We start from the raw sequence: 20,707 nt of genomic DNA on the forward strand, positions 1-20,707 counted from the left end.
CAGTTGTAAACAATTCTGAAGTTGGTCAGTGGTGGGGAATCGTCTCCCATTCAGCCAGCAGCCCCCACACAACAAGCGTCCTCATTGCAAAGCTGGGGCACCGTGCCGAGGCATCTGTGAGTGAACGTGAGCTGAGCCCCAGGCCAGTTGCTGCTGAACTGTTCCCACCCTTCCCAGGTAAAACACCTGAATATATACAAGGACTTGAAAGCCTAGAGGAAGGGCCATGGAGCCACATGAGTGACAGCATGCCAGCTGACTTGGTGCCTGCAGGCCAGCCAGGATGGCCCTGGCCCTGGGTGCTCTTCTGGAAGATTTCCATTTCCCTACCTGAGATACCCGTCCTGTCCCTGCCCCCACTGCTTTTTTCCTTCCTCACCTCTGCCCAGGGAGAAATTCCAGCAGCAGGTATGGGTGACACATCCTCTTCTTTAGCAAGTGGCAGCCTGGCAACTGCTGCAGAAAGTCCAGCAGAGCCCCACTCACACTGGGCCACCCACAAAGCCGTGGCCTCTCACTCCCTCCCACCAGCCCAGCCCCGAGACTGCTGACAGGGCAGAGAAAATGGCGTCAGGCACAGCTGCAGGGGCTCTTGCTGCCTGGAGTGGTATTTATATTGATCTCAACCCAGGCACACCTGGGGAGGGCTGGCCGGCACGGTAAGGCTGCCCAGGTCAGCCAATCATCACCCCTCAGGGGCTCACAGTTGCAGAAAATGGAACTTGCTGAACCGGCCAGGTCCAAGGAACAGGTGTGGGCTCCTGAGAGTCAGGATAGACAAGGGGCTGCAGCTTTGGCTTGTTTTCTAATCATTTTATCTGGCCCATGAGTGGGAGACAACTTCAAGAAAAGCCTCTCCTAATGAGAGGAACCCAGGAGTCAGGGAGAGGAGGGGTGGGTGGTGGTTGGAGACAGAGGCCTGGTGCCCCGGGTGCAGTGGAAGTCTCTGGAAGACCAGGTGGAGGGAGGCCACACAGAGTGATGCCCAGGGTCACAGACCTGTCGGAGCTGCTGTTTGTTAGTTCAAGTCCTGCTCTGAAGTGCTCTGTGTCAGCTCTGAGCGACAGGTGAGATGGGGGTGCTCTTCAGTGAGGGCTATGTGCACGGTTCCTGTGTGCCCAGCCCTGCCACGGTACCTGCAAGGGTAGCTCTGTATCCTGGGAGAGGCCTGACCACGAGAGCCCCGTGGGCTGGGTTGGGGGTGGGGTACCTGCCCAGGAGAGCTCCATATCCTGGGATTGGCCTGACCACGAGAGCCCCATGGGCTGCTGGGGACCTGGTAAAGGATGTCAGGACAGTCAGTGAAGCCACCGAGGATATACCTCCAGTTGCTCCTAATTCCTACACCCTGCTGGTCATTCTACCAACCACCAGGACATGGTATTCTGTATTAGTCTTCAATGATGCCTTCTTTTGTATTCCATTAGTCCCAGAGTCACAAGAAATTTTGGCTTGTGAGTGGCAGGACTCAACATACAACTAAAACAATACTTCCGGGCCGTCTTGCCCCAAGGGTTCAAAAATTCCCACACCATCTTTGGGGAAAGCTTAGCTAAAGACCGAAAAGTTCTACCTCTGGAAAAGGAAACCCTCCTTCAATATGCAGACGACATTCTGATCGCCAGCCCTACTAAGGAGGCCTCTGAACTACCAAGCCAATAAAGGATAGAAGTTGTCCAAGAAAAAGCTCAAATATCACAGACTGCGGTGACCTGCCTGGGCTTCATTCTCACAGAAGGTCGGAGAAGCCCATCCCAGGAAAGGGAAGAAACCATTTGCAGCCTTACCCCTTTCTAAAACTAGAAGACAGCTTAGGGGTTCCTGGGGAGGCCAGGGTTTGCTGCTTCTGGATCCCTAACTACAGTCTACTAGCTGGGCCTCTATATGAAACACTGAAAGGAAAAGATGATGATCCTTTTGAACAGAATCCAGAAGTGGCCTTTCAAGAATGGAAAGAGCAGTCAATTCAGACCCTTGCCTTGGAACTCCCTAATTGAGCTAAACCCTTTGACCTTTCCATTCCCGGTGAAAGGTGAATCGCCATTGGAGAATTAGTGCAAAAACTGGGACCACTTGAAATGGAACAACGCAAGAATGCCATCCAGGTAGGATAAACTACAGTCACCAAGGGGCTTGGCCCACTGCCACATCTGGCCAAGATACTGGCAGTATCTAAAAACCTGGAAATCAGCAGCCCAAAAGGCCACCTCCCTCCTAAGGGAAAAGGACCCCACGTGGTGATCCTAATCACCAACCATGCCCTGAAGTTGCAGGGTTCGCTCCGTGGGCACACCGACCTCGAGTGTGGAGGCCCTCCATCTCCAACATCCAGAGAGATAACCGGGGGCAACAGGGCACCATGACGACTCGTGTGAACATCACTTGACCTGGAGTTTCTCTCATAAAACAACAATAGTGTGTCCCGAAGGAGTAGACTACTGCTTGCAGGACTTACTGCACCCGGAGGGGAGCTAATAATCTTGGCGGGGGAAACGTATATCACACTGTCACCATAGAAAAGCCTACAGACACCGTGATGATGGTGGCCAATAAGACCGGCTGGACTCCTGTTTACTTCAAAAGGCTGTTGACTCAGTGGCCATCATGGTCCTTGATCACCACGGACCCTGGACTGTCTGGGAGTTGAGCGGGCAGGGCTCTGACACCTGGTGCTGTTTTTACGTTAATTCAGGGGCCTAATTGAAGAAAGAGCAGACTACTGGTCAGAGCATCTAGGCTGGCAGAAACGGTCAGCCTAAGGTGGCCGAACAAATGTGGGGCGGGGTGAAACCGGCCCCCACAGCGTCTCTGCACATCTCTTTCCTGGACCCTTAAAGGTCATTAGAATCTATAACACTTCCAATGCTGGTGCTCAGGCGGACGAGCAGGGAGGCAGGGGTCCTGGGGCCAATCAACGTCACCTGGAGGCTGCTGGGGAGAAGTTCTGACCCTCGTCCCCTGGTATGAGGGCTCCCAACTCAGCACTCAGCAGTTACAGAAGAAGGGTCTGCACCCTCAGCACTCCAAGAATGAGGAACGGGACAAAAGGCAGAGGAGGGGTTTGTCCCCAGCAAAGCCCATTAAAAATCCCTGGGAGATAAAAATAGAATCTGGGCAATAAAGTCAAGTCTGACCTTTTTTATCCTTTGTGCTTTGTCTAATTTCACGTGCTCCTAGGGTCCCGCATGCAGAGGATCGACACCCGGCACTTCAGACCAGATTTCCTAGTGCAGAATGGCTGGGTCGACACCTCAGCTCCTGGGGCCCAGTGCAGACTCTGAGATATAGAGCCTGAGCTGCAGCCAACCCGGCCCTCGAGAGCTCCGCCCCCTCCCTCCCACTGACTCTGACAGGATCTCTACACAGCAGCCCAGCCCACAGCCCATGGGGTAGTGCGTGCTCTCACCTCTCCATTCTCTGATCAAAATATAAAGTTTCCTTTGCTTGTGAACCAAACTCAGTCTCAATCTGTTGGCCCCAATGACACTGGGCAGGGGGACACTTGTTGGGGTCCACTCTGGAGGATCAGTAACAGAAATTGAGACTATTGTAACTTCAATGAACAGATGTGTGAGCCAAACTGTAGTTAACATAGAACAGTTTATAAGGCTCGGGTAAAATAAGATGTTTCTAACACTTCATTTGATATTTCCATCACTTTATTATAAGCAAGTTCAGTGAAAAGGTTTGTCTTATTTGTCAGGTCAATATTAGAGAAATGAAGTGATTTCTTTCCAAGGATGTACATCTAATAATCTTGGTTAAAGCTTCAATCTTGTTTTAAATGCTTTTCCATTGAAAATGATACCTCTCTCTCAGCTCCCCCATTTCTGAGAAGTATAAAATCTTATAATTTATTATTACCAAAGGGGAAAGGTGGGAGGAGGGATAAATTAACAGTTTGGAATTAACACATACACACTGCTATGTATAAAATAGATCATCAACAAGGAACTACTGTATAGCACAGGGAACTACACTCAATATTTTGCAATAACCTATAAGGGGAAATAATCGGAAAAAGAATAGATATTTTTATTGACATCATCTATCAATGACAGTTAAAGTGTAACCTAAGGGAAGCCGGTGGTGAGTGCTTCTGACCCTGAAGACTTCAATCATCTAAAGTTTGGACTCTGCCTACTTCCCAAGGCCCTTAATGAACATATGTGTAGCCGTAGCTTAAAAAATTCCCCAGTTTGGGTTTCGGGGAGACACTGATTTTGAAAAAGCCCTGGTGTTCTCCTTACATGAATGGGACTCTTCCTACTGCTAAAACATGTCTGTCACACACAGAGGATGGTATACCGTCTGATCGGGAAGAGTTTGGAAAAGGCATCTCATCTCCTCATCTCCTGGTGCTCGGGTTCACCCCTCCAGCGTCTTTACTAACAGTCTCCCCACTTGGAGATGTCAGCACTGTCAACATCCTGTTGCGTACAGTTTGGAATTTGTCCAGAGGATGAAGCGGAAGGATGAGGAACAATGAGAGACAAGTCCTAGGTGTTCAGACAGGCACATGTCACTCTAATTTCCAATCAGGAAGACGAATTGACCAAAGGCTAGGGTTGCCCATGGAAACAGTATAGGGCTTGAGGAAATCCCACTGCTTTGTGGCCAGTTCCCATAAACACAAGTTGAACAATGGAACTCAGGGACAGTAAAATTCACGAAACTGCAGAGTTGAAAATATCTATCACTGAAAAATGTCTTGAGGAAAGTCAGAGAAAAGGATTGGTAAGCAAGGGAGAATGGCAGGAAAGGGATTTGAGGAGGTAGAAAGGACTCGCCATTAAGCACAAGAAAAGGGGCTGAACATTGCCAACATTGCAGTTGGCCAAAAAGGCTGTATGCGTTTTTTTCTGTATATATTCAAGAAAAGGGCATACACTTTTTTAGCCAACCAAACAGGTGGGCACTGGAAATCAATACTACAAAAGATATCACTTCGCATCAGTCAGAAGAGCCATCCTCATAAAGTGTAAACACCAGAAATGCAGGACAGGGCAAGGAGAAGAGGGAGCCCTGTGAGGCTTATAGTGGAAATGTATATTGCCAACGGCCATTCTGGAGAAGTGTATTGTGTTTACTAAAGCATCTAAAAAATGAGCTACAGAGCATAGGGCACTTGCACTCATGGGCGTATGTCTTGGGAAAAATGAAAATCGAGAGGACACAGGCACCCCAATGTTTACTGCCTCTCTGTTTAAAAGATCCTCGACTAGGATATAACTTAAATGTCTCTGGAGGGAAAAAATGGATAGAGATGTGGTACTTATGTAGAGTGGAATATTACTCAGCCTGGAAATCAATGAAATATGGCCAGTTGTAACAACTCCGGAGGAGTTACGTATGATCATTCTAAGTGACATAATTCAAAAAGAAAAAGACACATATCATAAGATATCACTTAAAGGTGGAATCCAAAATGGCTACACATGAAATAAATTACAAAACAAAAACACAGTCAAATATGTAGAAAACACGCGTAAGGCTGCTAAACGGGAAAGGTGGGGAGGGGTGAGGCATCATCCAGGAGGTTGAAATTAGCAAAGATACCATTCCAAATACCAAACTGATAATCAACAAGGCCTACACGGTAGCTAAAAGAACTGCACTCAGCACACTCAAGTCACCGGAAAAGAATATATATGACTGGTAAGAATCTGAAAAAGAATTTATTGATGTCTCTCTGTATGTGAATCAAGTGGATGTACAGCAGCAAGAAACAGAGCTTTGAAAATCAGCTGTAACCAATATAGTAATAAATTGAAAAAAATAAACGACAGAGAGAAAGAGAAAACCTCTTACAACTTTTCCTCAGGGACGGTGATGCAACATGGATTGAACACATCTAGACCCACAGCAGGATGAGACATAAGGCTGGAAACTGTTCGTGCTAAGAGAAATGTGAGGTTGGGTGAGGAAATGCACACCCTTTAAAGTAATACTACCTGGTACCCATTCAATGGGTCCCAAATCTGCAGGTTCAAGGGATCTTCCTACAGCTAAAACATGCATGGAAAACCCAGAGGACTGTACACCATGTGATCGGGAGATGTGTCTAAAATGCACCTCATTTATCCTCTCCTGGTGCTCCTGTTCATCATTCCAGCCACGTTACTTAGAATCTCCCCACTTAGAGAATCAGCACATTTAAACTTCTGTTTCACACATTTTGCAAATTGTGAGGAGGATGAACGGGAAGAGGGGGAACCAATGAGAGAATAGTTGTAGGGGTTTGGACGGGCACATGTCACTCTAATTTCCCATTAAGAATAAGAATTAAAAAAAGGCTCAGCCCGCCTCGCCGGAGCCAAAATAGGGCCTGAAGCAATCCTGCGGCTTTGAGGCCAGCTCACAAAAGAGCAACTTAAAAAATGGAGCTCAGGGTCACTGCAATTCACAAACCTGCAGAGTTATAAATGAAAACTAACGTCCAAAAATATGTTGAGGTAAGGCAAAGAAGAGGATCTGAATGCAAGACAGAATTGCAAGAAACAGATTTCAAGAGATAGATTGGACTCGTCTTTAAAGCACATGAAAAGCGGCAGAATTTCGACAATGATGCAGTTGGCCCAAAAGGGAGTATGCATTTTTTCCTGAATACATCCAGGAAAAAACTCATACGCACTTTATGGGCAACCAAGCAAGCAAGCAATGCAAATGTGCACAACAAAGAAGTCTCATTTCCCACCGGTCAAAAGGGCCATCCGAAAAAATTGTAAAAACCAGAAATGCAGGACAGGCCATGGAGAACAGGGAGCCTTTATACGCTGATGGACAGTGTGTGAACTGCCGAGAGCCACTCTGGAGAAGTGTATGGTGGTTCCTAAATCATCTAAAAAACAGAGCTACAGAGCATAGGGCACTTCCAATCATGGAAGTATATCTAGGGAAGTCTAAAAATCAACAAGACACAAGCACACCACAGTTTAGGGCTACTCTGTTTACAAGAACCTCAACTTCAGTACACCTTAAATATCCCAGGAAAGAGAACAATGGATAAAGAAAATGTGGTACTTATGTACAATGGAATATCTCTTCACCATGAAATCAATGTAATAAGGCTAGTAGAAGGATAAAGAGTGGATTTAGGTCCGATAATACTACTTGAAATAAGTCAAACAGAAAAAGAAACATATCATAAGATATCACTTATAGAGGGAGGATAAATATGGCTGCACAAAAAATGAATTACAAAACAGAACAGTGTCTCACATTTAGAAAACACACTTATGTCAGCTTAAGGGGAAAGGAGAGGTGGGGTGATGCATAAAACCAGAGTTTGAAATTAGCACAGATACCGTTCAATAAACCAAATAGTTATTAGACAAGATCTACACCTTGCTCAATGAACTGGCCTCAACACACCCTATACACCGCAGAGAAATATATCTGAGTAATAAGAATCTTAAAACCCATGTATTGATATATCTCCATAAGGGAATCAAGTGTGTGCAGAGCGGCCAAACACAGCAGTGAAAATGAGCTAAACCCCATTATAGAAATAAATTTTAAAACCAAAATGCAGAAACAATGAAAGAGAGAAAAATTCTTACAAAATTCGCTCAGGGGCTGTGATGCAACCTGGAATGACCACATATAAACCCACAGCTGGATAAGACATAAGGCTGGACACTTGGGGCTGAGAGGGTTGGTGAGCTTTGGTGAGCAACTGCCGAAAGTTTAATGCAATACTTCATGCTACTCATTCCAAGGGTCCCAACACTCCAGGTTGAAGGGAATCTTCCTACAGCTAAACCATGCATGGGAAATCCAGCGGATGGTATACCATATGATCGGGAAAGGTTTCTAAAACGCACCTCATTTTCCTCTCCTGGGGCTCCGTATCAACATTCCAGCCACGTTACTAACAACATCCCCACATGGAGAGTCAATGCCTTTAAGTTCCAGTATCGCACAGTCTGCAGTTAGTGCGGAGGATGAATGGGAATAGGGGGAACCAGTGAGAAAATAGCTGTAGCGGTTTCAATGGGCACATGTCACTCTAATTTCACATCAGGAAGAAGAATTAACCAAAGGCAGAGCAAGGCGCCCCAGAAGAAGAATAGGGCATGAAAAAATCCTGTGGATATGAGGCAAGATCACAAAAATAAGAGATGAAAAATGGTGCTAAGGGCCACTGCAATTCAAAAACCTGCAGAGTTATAAAGGCCAACTATTCTCCAAAAGTATATTGAGGTAAGGCTATGAAGAGGCACTGACAGCAAGGCAGAATTGCAGGAAACCGATTTCAAGAGGTAGACTAGAATTGCATTGACAACATATGAAAAGACTCAGAACGTCGACAATGATGCACTTGGCCAAAAAGGGCGCATGCGTTTTTTCCTGAATATATTCAGGAAGAAACGCATATGCGCTTTCTGGCCAACCAAGCAAGCTTGCAAAGGAAATCTGCACTACAATGAAGTCTCACTTCCCCCCGGTCAAAAGGGCCATGTGAAAAAAGTGTAAAATCCAGAAAGGCAGGACAGGCCATGGAGAACTGGGAGCGTTGTTATGCTGGAGGGCGGAATGTAAATTGCCCACAGCCATTCTGGAGAAGTGTATGGTGTTTCCTGAAACATCTAAAAAGCAAAGCAACAGAGCCTAGGGCACTTCCACTTATGGTCCTATAGCTTAGGGAAATTAAAATCAAAAAGACACAGCCACCCCAAAGTTTGGGACGGCTCTGTTTACAAGAACCTCGTTTACAGTACAAGTTCAATATCGCAGAAAGCGAAAAATGGATAAAGAAGTTGTGGTACTTACGTACAATGCAATATCACTCAGCAATGAAATCTATGTCATCAGGCCCATAGCAGCATAATGAGTGGATTCAGGTACGATGATTCTAAGTGAAATAAGTCACACAGAAAAAGAAACATCATAAGATATCACTACTACACGGCATGTAAACGTGGCTACACAGGAACTGAATTACAAAACAGAACAGGGTCTCAAATGTAGAAAACCAACTTATGCTTGCTTAAGGGGAAAGGTGAGTTGGGGTGCTGCATGAAACCAGAGATTGAAATTAGCACAGATACCGTTCCATAAGCCAAATATGTAATAGACAAGAGCTACTCCTTTCTCAACGAAGTGGACTCAACACGCCATATTAAACGCCTAAGAATATACCTGACTAGTAAGAATCTTAAAACCTATGGATATATATGTCTCCAAAAGTGAATCAAGCGTGTGTACAGTGGCATAAACGAAGCAGTGATAGGATTGGTGAGGTTCGGTGAGCAAATGCAGACCCTTTGAAGTCATATTGCATGGTACCCATTCCAAGGGTCTCAACTCTCCAGGTTTAAGGGATTCTTCCTTCAGCTAAAACATGCATGCGGAACCCAGAGTATGATCCAACGTGTGATCGGGAAACATGTTCAAATGTGTGTCAGTTTTCGTCCCCTGGTACTCGGGTGCAACATTCCAGACGCTTTACTAACACTCTCCCCACTTGGAGAGTCAGTGCCTTTAACCTCCTGTTTGGCCCAGTTTGCAATTTCTGCGTAAGATGAACAGGAATAGGGAGAACCAATGAGAGACTAGCTGGAGGTGTCTGGATGGGCAAATTTAACTCTCATTTCCCACCAGGAAGAGGAATTTACCAAAGGCTCAGCGTGCCATGCCGGAACCACACTAGGGCCTGAAGCAATCTTGCGGTGTTGCGGCCAGCTCACAAGAAAGCGAGTTGAAGAAAGGAGCTCAGGGGCACTGTAATTCACAAACCTGCAGAGTTATAAATGACAGCTATCATCCAAAATTATACTGATGTAAGGCTGTGAAGAGGACTTGAATGCGGGGCACAATTGCTGGAAACCGATTTCAGAAGGTACATGGGAGTCGCACTTAAAGCATAGGAAAAGAGACAGAACTTGGAAAATAATGCACTTGGCAAAAAAGGGCATATATGTTTTATCCGGAGCTCTCATAACCGAGGGGAGGAGATTCCCAGCAGGCTCCAACTGCCACCTGAGGGCTCACGTTGCCAAGGCAACGTGAGCAAGCCAGGCAGGAGTTACCTCACAGCAGAGGTCCCACCTCACAGAAGGGTGAGAAACCCAGCCAATATCAGACTCTCACCAGAGGTCCCACATCACCAAGGGGATGGGAACCAGGCAGGAGTGTCTTCACACCAGTGGGGCCACATCATCGAAAGGTGAGCTACTCAGCACATGTGTCCTCAAACCAGAGGACCCACATCACCAAAGGCCTCGGAGTGAGGCAGGCAGGAGTAGCCTCACAACACTGGGCCCATAGAATAAAAAAGTGAGGAATCCAGCAGTTGGAACCTCCCAGCAGGCGGCCCAGAGCACCGAGGCTATGGGATCCAGGCCACAGTGAACTCACAGAAGAGGGCCCATGTCATGAAACTGAGCAACCCAGCCATTGGGACCTCAGAGCAGGAGGCCCACATCCCCATGGGGATATAAATCTGGTAGGAGTGTCCTCGTACCACTAAGAACGTATCAGAAAATTTTGGGAGACCAGCAGTTAGGGCCTGACGCCAGAGGACCCTCATCACCAAGGGAAGGAGGCTCCCAGCAGGCTCCAACTGCCACCAGAGGGCTGACGTCGCCAAGGCGATGTGTGCCAACCAGGCACGAATGACCTCACAGCAGAGGGCCCACCTCAGAGAAGTGTGACGAACCCAGTCAGGATCAGACTCGCACCAGAGGGCCCACATCACCAAATGGATTGGAACCAGGCAGGAGTTTCCTCACGTGAGTAGGGCCACATCATCTAAAGGTGAGGAACCCAGAACATGTGGCTTCAAACCATAGGACACCCATCACCAAGGGGCTGGGAGTGAGGCAGGCAGGAGGAGCCTCACAACAGAGGACCCCAAAATAAGAAAGGTGAGGAATCCAGCAGTTGGAACCTCCCAGCAGACGGCCCAGAGCACAGAGGCTAGGGGATCCAAGCCAGAGTGAACTAACACCAGACAGCCCACATCATGAAACTGTGAGCAACCCAGACATTGGGACCTAAGAGCAGAAGGCCCACATCCCCATGGTGATGGGAACATGACAGGAGTGTCCTGGCATCACTGGGCTCACATCAGAAAACGTGGGATGCTCAGAACTTAGGGCCTGACGCCAGAGGGCCGTCATCACCGAGAGGAGGAGGCACCCTGCATGCTCCAACTGCCACCAGAGGGCTCACATCGCCAAGGTGACGTGTGCCAGCCAGGCAGGAGTGACCTCACAGAAGAGGGCCTACCTCACAGAACGTTGAGGAACCCAGCCAGGATTAGACTCTCGCCAGAGGGCCCACCTCACCAAGGGGATGGGAACCAGGCAGGAGTGTCCTCACAAGAGTGGGGCCACATCATCGAAAGGTGAGGAACGCAGCACATGTGGCCTCAAGCCATAGGACAGTCATCACCAAGGGGCTGGCAGTGAGGCAGGCAGGAGGAGCCTCACAACAGAGGGCACATAGAATAAAAAAGTTGAGGAATCCAGCAGTTGGAACCTCCCAGCAGGTGGCTCAGAGCACCGATGATAAGGGATCCTTGCCTGAGTGAACTCACAGCAGAGGGCCCACATCATGGTACTGTGAGCAAGCCAGCCGTTTTGACCTCAGAGCAGAAGGCCCATATCCCCATGGGGATGGGAACCTGGCAAGAGTGTCCTCACTCACTTGGCGCACATCAGAAAATGTGGGGAGTCCAGCAGTTATGGCCTAAGGCAAGAGGGCCCTCATCACCGAGGGGAGGAGGATCCCAGCACACTCCAACTGCCACCGGAGGGCCCACGTCGCCAAGGTGACGTGTGCCAGACAGGCATGATTGACCTCACAGCAGAGGGCCCACCTCACAGAAGGGTGAGGAACCCAGCCAGGATCAGACTCTCACCAGAGGGCCCACATCAGCAAGGGGATGGGAACCAGCCCGGACTGTCTTCCCTCCAGTGGGGCCACATCATCGAAAGGTGCGGAACCCAGCACATGTGGCCTCAAATCAGAGGACACATATCACAAAGGGAATGGGAGTGAGGCAGGCAGGAGTAGCCTAAAAACAGAGGGCCCATAGAATACAAAAGTTGAGGAATCGAGCAGTTGGAACCTTCCAGCAGGCGGCCCAGAGCACAGAGGCTATGGCATCCAGGCCAGAGTGAACTAACAGCAGAGAGCCCACATCATGAAACTGTGAACAACCCAGCCGTTGGGACCTCAGAGCAGAAGGCCCACATCCCAATGGGGATGTGAACCTGGCTGGAGTGTCCTCGCACCACTGGGCGCACATCACAAAATGTGGGGAGCCCAGCCGTTAGGGCCTGACGCCAGAGGGCCCTCATCACCGAGGGGAGGAGGCTCCCAGCAGGCTCCAAGTGCCACCAGAGGGCTCATGTCCACAAGGCGAGGTGAGCAAGCCAGGCAGGAGTGACCTCACAGCAGACGGCCCACCTCACAGATGGGTGAGGAACCCAGCCAGGATCAGACTCTCAACAGAGGGCCCACATCACCAAGGGGATGTGAACCAGGCAGCAGTCTCCTAAGACCATTGGTCCCACATCATCAAAAGGTGAGGCCCCAGCACATGTGGCCTCAAACCAGAGGACACACATCACGAAGGGGCTGGGAGTGAGGCAGGCAGGAGGATACTCACAACAGAGGGTCCAAAAAATTAAAAAAGTGAGGAATCCAGCCGTTGGAACCTCCCAGCAGGCGGCCAAGAGCACAGAGGCTATGGGATCCAGGCCTCTGTGAACTAACACCAGAGAGCCCACATCATGAAAATGTGAACAACCCAGCCGTTGGGACCTCAGAGCAGAAGGCCCACATCCCCATGGAGATGGGATCCTAAGAGGAGTGCCCAAGCATCATTGGGCTCACTAAGAAAAGTTGGTGAGCCCAGCAGTTAGGGCCTGGCGCAAGAGGGCCCTCATCACCGGGGGGAGGAGATTCCCAGCACACTCCAACTGCCACCACAGAGCTGACTTCACCAAGGCAATGTGTGCCAGCCATGCAGGAGTGACCTATCAGCAGAGGGTCTCCCTCACAGAAGGGTGAGGAGCACAGCCAGGAACAGACTCTCACCAGGGGGTCCACATAACCACGTGGATGAGAACCAGGCAGGAGTGTCCTCACACTAGTGGGGCCACATCATCGAAAGGTGAGGAACCCAGCAAAGGTGGCCACAAACCAGAGGACCCACATCACCAAGGGGTTGAGAGTGAGGTAGGCGTCTGGACGGGCATATTTAACACTCATTTCCCACCAGGAAGAGGAATTAACCAAAGGCTCAGCGTGCCCTGCCAGAAGCAGATTAGGGCCTGAAGCAGTCTTGCGGGTTTGCGGCCAGCTCACAAGAAAGCGAGTTGAAGAAAGGAGCTCAGGGGCCCTGTAATTCACAAACCTGCAGAGTTATAAATGACAGATAACGTCCAAAAATATATTGAAGTAAGGCTGCGAAGAGGACTTGAAAGCGGGGCAGAATTTCAGGAAACCGATTTCAGGAGGTAGACTGGATTTGCATTTAAAGCATAGGAAAAGAGGCAGAACATCGACAATGATGCACTTGGCAAAAAAGGGCGTATGAGTTTGTTCCTGAATATATTCAGGAAAAAACACATACGCCCTTTTTGGCAAACCAAGCAAGCTTGCAATGGAAATCCGAACTACTATGAAGTGTCACTTACCCCCGGTCTAAAGGGCCATCTGAAAAAACTGTAAAATCCAGAAAGGCAAGACAGGCCATGGGGAAAAAGGAGCCTTGTTATGCTGATGGGCGGGATGTAAATTACCAACAGCCACTCTGGAGAAGTGTATGGTGTTTCCTGATACATCTGAAAAACAAAGCAACAGAGTCTAGGGCATTTCCACTTATGGTCCTATAGCTTAGGGAAATTAAAATCAAAAAGACACAGCCACCCCAAAATTTGGGATGGCTCTGTTTACAGGAACCTCTTCCACGGTACAAGTTAAATATCCCAGAGAACAAATAATTGATAAAGAAGTTGCGGTACTTACGTACAACAGAATACCACTCAGCAATGAAATCTGTGTCACCAGGCCTGTACCAGCATAATGAGTGGATTGAGGCACGATGATTCTAAGTGAAATAAGTCACACAGAAAAAGAAACATCATAAGGTATCACTAATGCACGGAATGTAAACTTGGCTACACAGGAACTGATTTACAAAACAGAACAGGGTCTCAAGTTTAGAAAACCAACTTATGCTTGCTTAAGGGGAAAGGTGAGTTGGGGTGCTGCATAAAACCAGAGTTTGAAATTAGCACAGATACCGTTCCATAAGCCAAATATGTAATAGACAAGACCTACCCCTTGCTCAACGAAATGGACTCAACAATGAGGTATCACCTCACACCTGTTAGAATGGGCATCATCTGAAAATCTACAAACAACAAATGCTGGAAAGGGTGTGGAGAAAAGGAAGCCTCTTCCACTATTGTTGGGAATATAAATTGATACAGTCACTATGGAGAACAATATGGAGTTTCTTAAGAAACTAATAATAGAATTACCATATGATACAGCAATCCCAGTACTGGACATATACCCAGACAAAACCATAAATCAAAAAGAGACATTCACCGCAATGTTCATTGCATCACTATTTACAATATCGAGGTAATGGAAGCAACCTAAATGCCCACAGACAGACGAATGCATAAAGATGTGGTACATATATAAAATGGAATATTACTAAGCCATGAAAGGAATGAAATTGGGTCATTTGTAGAGACGTCGATGGATCTAGAGACTGTCATACAGAGTGAAGTAAGTCAGAAAGAGAAAAACAAATCTTGTATATTCATGCATATATGTGGAACCTAGAAAAACTGTACAGATTAACCGTTTTGCAAGGCATAAATAGAGCAACAGATGTAGACAACAATCGTATGGACAACAAGGGGGGAAAGCTCTTGGGGGGGTGGTGGTGGGAGGAGTTGAGAGATTGGGATTGGCATGTAAACATTTATATGTATAAAATAGATAACCAATAAGAACTTGCTGTATAAAAATATAAAATAAAATTAAAAAGAAATAAAATTTAAAAAACAAAACAGAAAAAACAACCATTCCCTTCACATACATGTATTTATATGAATAAATTATTTCCATGCTTATATCTGTAAATACAAAAAAGAGGAATAAATTCTACCTTGAACCAAAAACGAAAAAGAGAAAAAAAAAACAGAACCCACCAGTTACTCAGAGGAAAACCGTATCAGGGCACTTGCTCCAGTTGTAAACAATTCTGAAGTTGGTCAGTGGTGGAGAATCGTCTCCCATTCAGCCAGCAGCCCCCACACAACAAGCGTCCTCATTGCAAAGCTGGGGCACCGTGCCGAGGCATCTGTGAGTGAACGTGAGCTGAGCCCCAGGCCAGTTGCTGCTGAACTGTTCCCACCCTTCCCAGGTAAAACACCTGAATATATACAAGGACTTGAAAGCCTAGAGGAAGGGCCATGGAGCCACATGAGTGACAGCATGCCAGCTGACTTGGTGCCTGCAGGCCAGCCAGGATGGCCCTGGCCCTGGGTGCTCTTCTGGAAGATTTCCATTTCCCTACCTGAGATACCCGTCCTGTCCCTGCCCCCACTGCTTTTTTCCTTCCTCACCTCTGCCCAGGGAGAAATTCCAGCAGCAGGTATGGGTGACACATCCTCTTCTTTAGCAAGTGGCAGCCTGGCAACTGCTGCAGAAAGTCCAGCAGAGCCCCACTCACACTGGGCCACCCACAAAGCCGTGGCCTCTCACTCCCTCCCACCAGCCCAGCCCCGAGACTGCTGACAGGGCAGAGAAAATGGCGTCAGGCACAGCTGCAGGGGCTCTTGCTGCCTGGAGTGGTATTTATATTGATCTCAACCCAGGCACACCTGGGGAGGGCTGGCCGGCACGGTAAGGCTGCCCAGGTCAGCCAATCATCACCCCTCAGGGGCTCACAGTTGCAGAAAATGGAACTTGCTGAACCGGCCAGGTCCAAGGAACAGGTGTGGGCTCCTGAGAGTCAGGATAGACAAGGGGCTGCAGCTTTGGCTTGTTTTCTAATCATTTTATCTGGCCCATGAGTGGGAGACAACTTCAAGAAAAGCCTCTCCTAATGAGAGGAACCCAGGAGTCAGGGAGAGGAGGGGTGGGTGGTGGTTGGAGACAGAGGCCTGGTGCCCCGGGTGCAGTGGAAGTCTCTGGAAGACCAGGTGGAGGAAGGCCACACAGAGTGATGCCCAGGGTCACAGACCTGTCGGAGCTGCTGTTTGTTAGTTCAAGTCCTGCTCTGAGGTGCTCTGTGTCAGCTCTGAGCGACAGGTGAGATGGGGGTGCTCTTCAATGAGGGCTATGTGCACGGTTCCTGTGTGCCCAGCCCTGCCACGGTACCTGCAAGGGTAGCTCTGTATCCTGGGAGAGGCCTGACCACGAGAGCCCCGTGGGCTGGGTTGGGGGTGGGGTACCTGCCCAGGAGAGCTCCATATCCTGGGATTGGCCTGACCACGAGAGCCCCATGGGCTGCTGGGGACCTGGTAAAGGATGTCAGGACAGTCAGTGAAGCCACCGAGGATATACCTCCAGTTGCTCCTAATTCCTACACCCTGCTGGTCATTCTACCAACCACCAGGACATGGTATTCTGTATTAGTCTTCAATGATGCCTTCTTTTGTATTCCATTAGTCCCAGAGTCACAAGAAATTTTGGCTTGTGAGTGGCAGGACTCAACATACAACTAAAACAATACTTCCGGGCCGTCTTGCCCCAAGGGTTCAAAAATTCCCACACCATCTTTGGGGAAAGCTTAGCTAAAGACCGAAAAGTTCTACCTCTGGAAAAGGAAACCCTCCTTCAATATGCAGACGACATTCTGATCACCAGCCCTACTAAGGAGGCCTCTGAACTACCAAGCCAATAAAGGATAGAAGTTGTCCAAGAAAAAGCTCAAATATCACAGACTGCGGTGACCTGCCTGGGCTTCATTCTCACAGAAGGTCGGAGAAGCCCATCCCAGGAAAGGGAAGAAACCATTTGCAGCCTTACCCCTTTCTAAAACTAGAAGACAGCTTAGGGGTTCCTGGGGAGGCCAGGGTTTGCTGCTTCTGGATCCCTAACTACAGTCTACTAGCTGGGCCTCTATATGAAACACTGAAAGGAAAAGATGATGATCCTTTTGAACAGAATCCAGAAGTGGCCTTTCAAGAATGGAAAGAGCAGTCAATTCAGACCCTTGCCCTGGAACTCCCTAATTGAGCTAAACCGTTTGACCTTTCCATTCCCAGTGAAAGGTGAATCGCCATTGGAGAATTAGTGCAAAAACTGGGACCACTTGAAATGGAACAACGCAAGAATGCCATCCAGGTAGGATAAACTGCAGTCACCAAGGAGCTTGGCCCACTGCCACATCTGGCCAAGATACTGGCAGTATCTAAAAACCTGGAAATCAGCAGCCCAAAAGGCCACCTCCCTCCTAAGGGAAAAGAACCCCACGTGGTGATCCTAATCACCAACCATGCCCTGAAGTTGCAGGGTTCGCTCCGTGGGCACACCGACCTCGAGTGAGGAGGCCCTCCAACTCCAACATCCAGAGAGATAACCGGGGGCAACAGGGCACCATGACGACTCGTGTGAACATCACTTGACCTGGAGTTTCTCTCATAAAACAACAATAGTGTGTCCCGAAGGAGTAGACTACTGCTTGCAGGACTTACTGCACCCGGAGGGGAGCTAATAATCTTGGCGGGGGAAACGTATATCACACTGTCACCATAGAAAAGCCTACAGACACCGTGATGATGGTGGCCAATAAGACCGGCTGGACTCCTGTTTACTTCAAAAGGCTGTTGACTCAGTGGCCATCATGGTCCTTGATCACCATGGACCCTGGACTGTCTGGGAGTTGAGCGGGCAGGGCTCTGACACCTGGTGCTGTTTTTACGTTAATTCAGGGGCCTAATTGAAGAAAGAGCAGACTACTGGTCAGAGCATCTAGGCTGGCAGAAACGGTCAGCCTAAGGTGGCCAAACAAATGTGGGGCGGGGTGAAACCGGCCCCCATAGCGTCTCTGCACATCTCTTTCCTGGACGCTTAAAGGTCATTAGAATCTATAACACTTCCAATGCTGGTGCTCAGGCGGACGAGCAGGGAGGCAGGGGTCCTGGGGCCAATCAACGTCACCTGGAGGCTGCTGGGGAGAAGTTCTGACCCTCGTCCCCTGGTATGAGGGCTCCCAACTCAGCACTCAGCAGTTACAGAAGAAGGGTCTGCACCTTCAGCACTCCAAGAATGAGGAACGGGACAAAAGGCAGAGGAGGGGTTTGTCCCCAGCAAAGCCCATTAAAAATCCCTGGGAGATAAAAATAGAATCTGGGCAATAAAGTCAAGTCTGACCTTTTTTATCCTTTGTGCTTTGTCTAATTTCACGTGCTCCTAGGGTCCCGCATGCAGAGGATCGACACCCGGCACTTCAGACCAGATTTCCTAGTGCAGAATGGCTGGGTCGACACCTCAGCTCCTGGGGCCCAGTGCAGACTCTGAGATATAGAGCCTGAGCTGCAGCCAACCCGGCCCTCGAGAGCTCCACCCCCTCCCTCCCACTGACTCTGACAGGATCTCTACACAGCAGCCCAGCCCACAGCCCATGGGGTAGTGCATGCTCTCACCTCTCCATTCTCTGATCAAAATATAAAGTTTCCTTTGCTTGTGAACCAAACTCAGTCTCGATCTGTTGGCCCCAATGACACTGGGCAGGGGGACACTTGTTGGGGTCCACTCTGGAGGATCAGTAACAGAAATTGAGACTATTGTAACTTCAATGAACAGATGTGTGAGCCAAACTGTAGTTAACATAGAACAGTTTATAAGGCTCGGGTAAAATAAGATGTTTCTAACACTTCCATTTGATATTTCCATCACTTTATTATAAGCAAGTTCAGTGAAAAGGTTTGTCTTATTTGTCAGGTCAATATTAGAGAAATGAAGTGATTTCTTTCCAAGGATGTACATCTAATAATCTTGGTTAAAGCTTCAATCTTGTTTTAAATGCTTTTCCATTGAAAATGATACCTCTCTCTCAGCTCCCCCATTTCTGAGAAGTATAAAATCTTATAATTTATTATTACCAAAGGGGAAAGGTGGGAGGAGGGATAAATTAACAGTTTGGAATTAACACATACACACTGCTATGTATAAAATAGATCATCAACAAGGAACTACTGTATAGCACAGGGAACTACACTCAATATTTTGCAATAACCTATAAGGGGAAATAATCGGAAAAAGAATAGATATTTTTATTGACATCATCTATCAATGACAGTTAAAGTGTAACCTAAGGGAAGCCGGTGGGGAGTGCTTCTGACCCTGAAGACTTCAATCATCTAAAGTTTGGACTCTGCCTACTTCCCAAGGCCCTTAATGAACATATGTGTAGCCGTAGCTTAAAAAATTCCCCAGTTTGGGTTTCGGGGAGACACTGATTTTGAAAAAGCCCTGGTGTTCTCCTTACATGAATGGGACTCTTCCTACTGCTAAAACATGTCTGTCACACACAGAGGATGGTATACCGTCTGATCGGGAAGAGTTTGGAAAAGGCATCTCATCTCCTCATCTCCTGGTGCTCGGGTTCACCCCTCCAGCGTCTTTACTAACAGTCTCCCCACTTGGAGATGTCAGCACTGTCAACATCCTGTTGCGTACAGTTTGGAATTTGTCCAGAGGATGAAGCGGAAGGATGAGGAACAATGAGAGACAAGTCCTAGGTGTTCAGACAGGCACATGTCACTCTAATTTCCAATCAGGAAGACGAATTGACCAAAGGCTAGGGTTGCCCATGGAAACAGTATAGGGCTTGAGGAAATCCCACTGCTTTGTGGCCAGTTCCCATAAACACAAGTTGAACAATGGAACTCAGGGACAGTAAAATTCACGAAACTGCAGAGTTGAAAATATCTATCACTGAAAAATGTCTTGAGGAAAGTCAGAGAAAAGGATTGGTAAGCAAGGGAGAATGGCAGGAAAGGGATTTGAGGAGGTAGGAAGGACTCGCCATTAAGCACAAGAAAAGGGGCTGAACATTGCCAACATTGCAGTTGGCCAAAAAGGCTGTATGCGTTTTTTTCTGTATATATTCAAGAAAAGGGCATACACTTTTTTAGCCAACCAAACAGGTGGGCACTGGAAATCAATACTACAAAAGATATCACTTCGCATCAGTCAGAAGAGCCATCCTCATAAAGTGTAAACACCAGAAATGCAGGACAGGGCAAGGAGAAGAGGGAGCCCTGTGAGGCTTATAGTGGAAATGTATATTGCCAACGGCCATTCTGGAGAAGTGTATTGTGTTTACTAAAGCATCTAAAAAATGAGCTACAGAGCATAGGGCACTTGCACTCATGGGCGTATGTCTTGGGAAAAACGAAAATCGAGAGGACACAGGCACCCCAATGTTTACTGCCTCTCTGTTTAAAAGATCCTCGACTAGGATATAACTTAAATGTCTCTGGAGGGAAAAAATGGATAGAGATGTGGTACTTATGTAGAGTGGAATATTACTCAGCCTGGAAATCAATGAAATATGGCCAGTTGTAACAACTCCGGAGGAGTTACGTATGATCATTCTAAGTGACATAATTCAAAAAGAAAAAGACACATATCATAAGATATCACTTAAAGGTGGAATCCAAAATGGCTACACATGAAATAAATTACAAAACAAAAACACAGTCAAATATGTAGA

Source organism: Globicephala melas, chromosome 5 (assembly GCF_963455315.2).
Source record: "Globicephala melas chromosome 5, mGloMel1.2, whole genome shotgun sequence".
Taxonomy (NCBI): Eukaryota; Metazoa; Chordata; class Mammalia; order Artiodactyla; family Delphinidae; genus Globicephala; species Globicephala melas.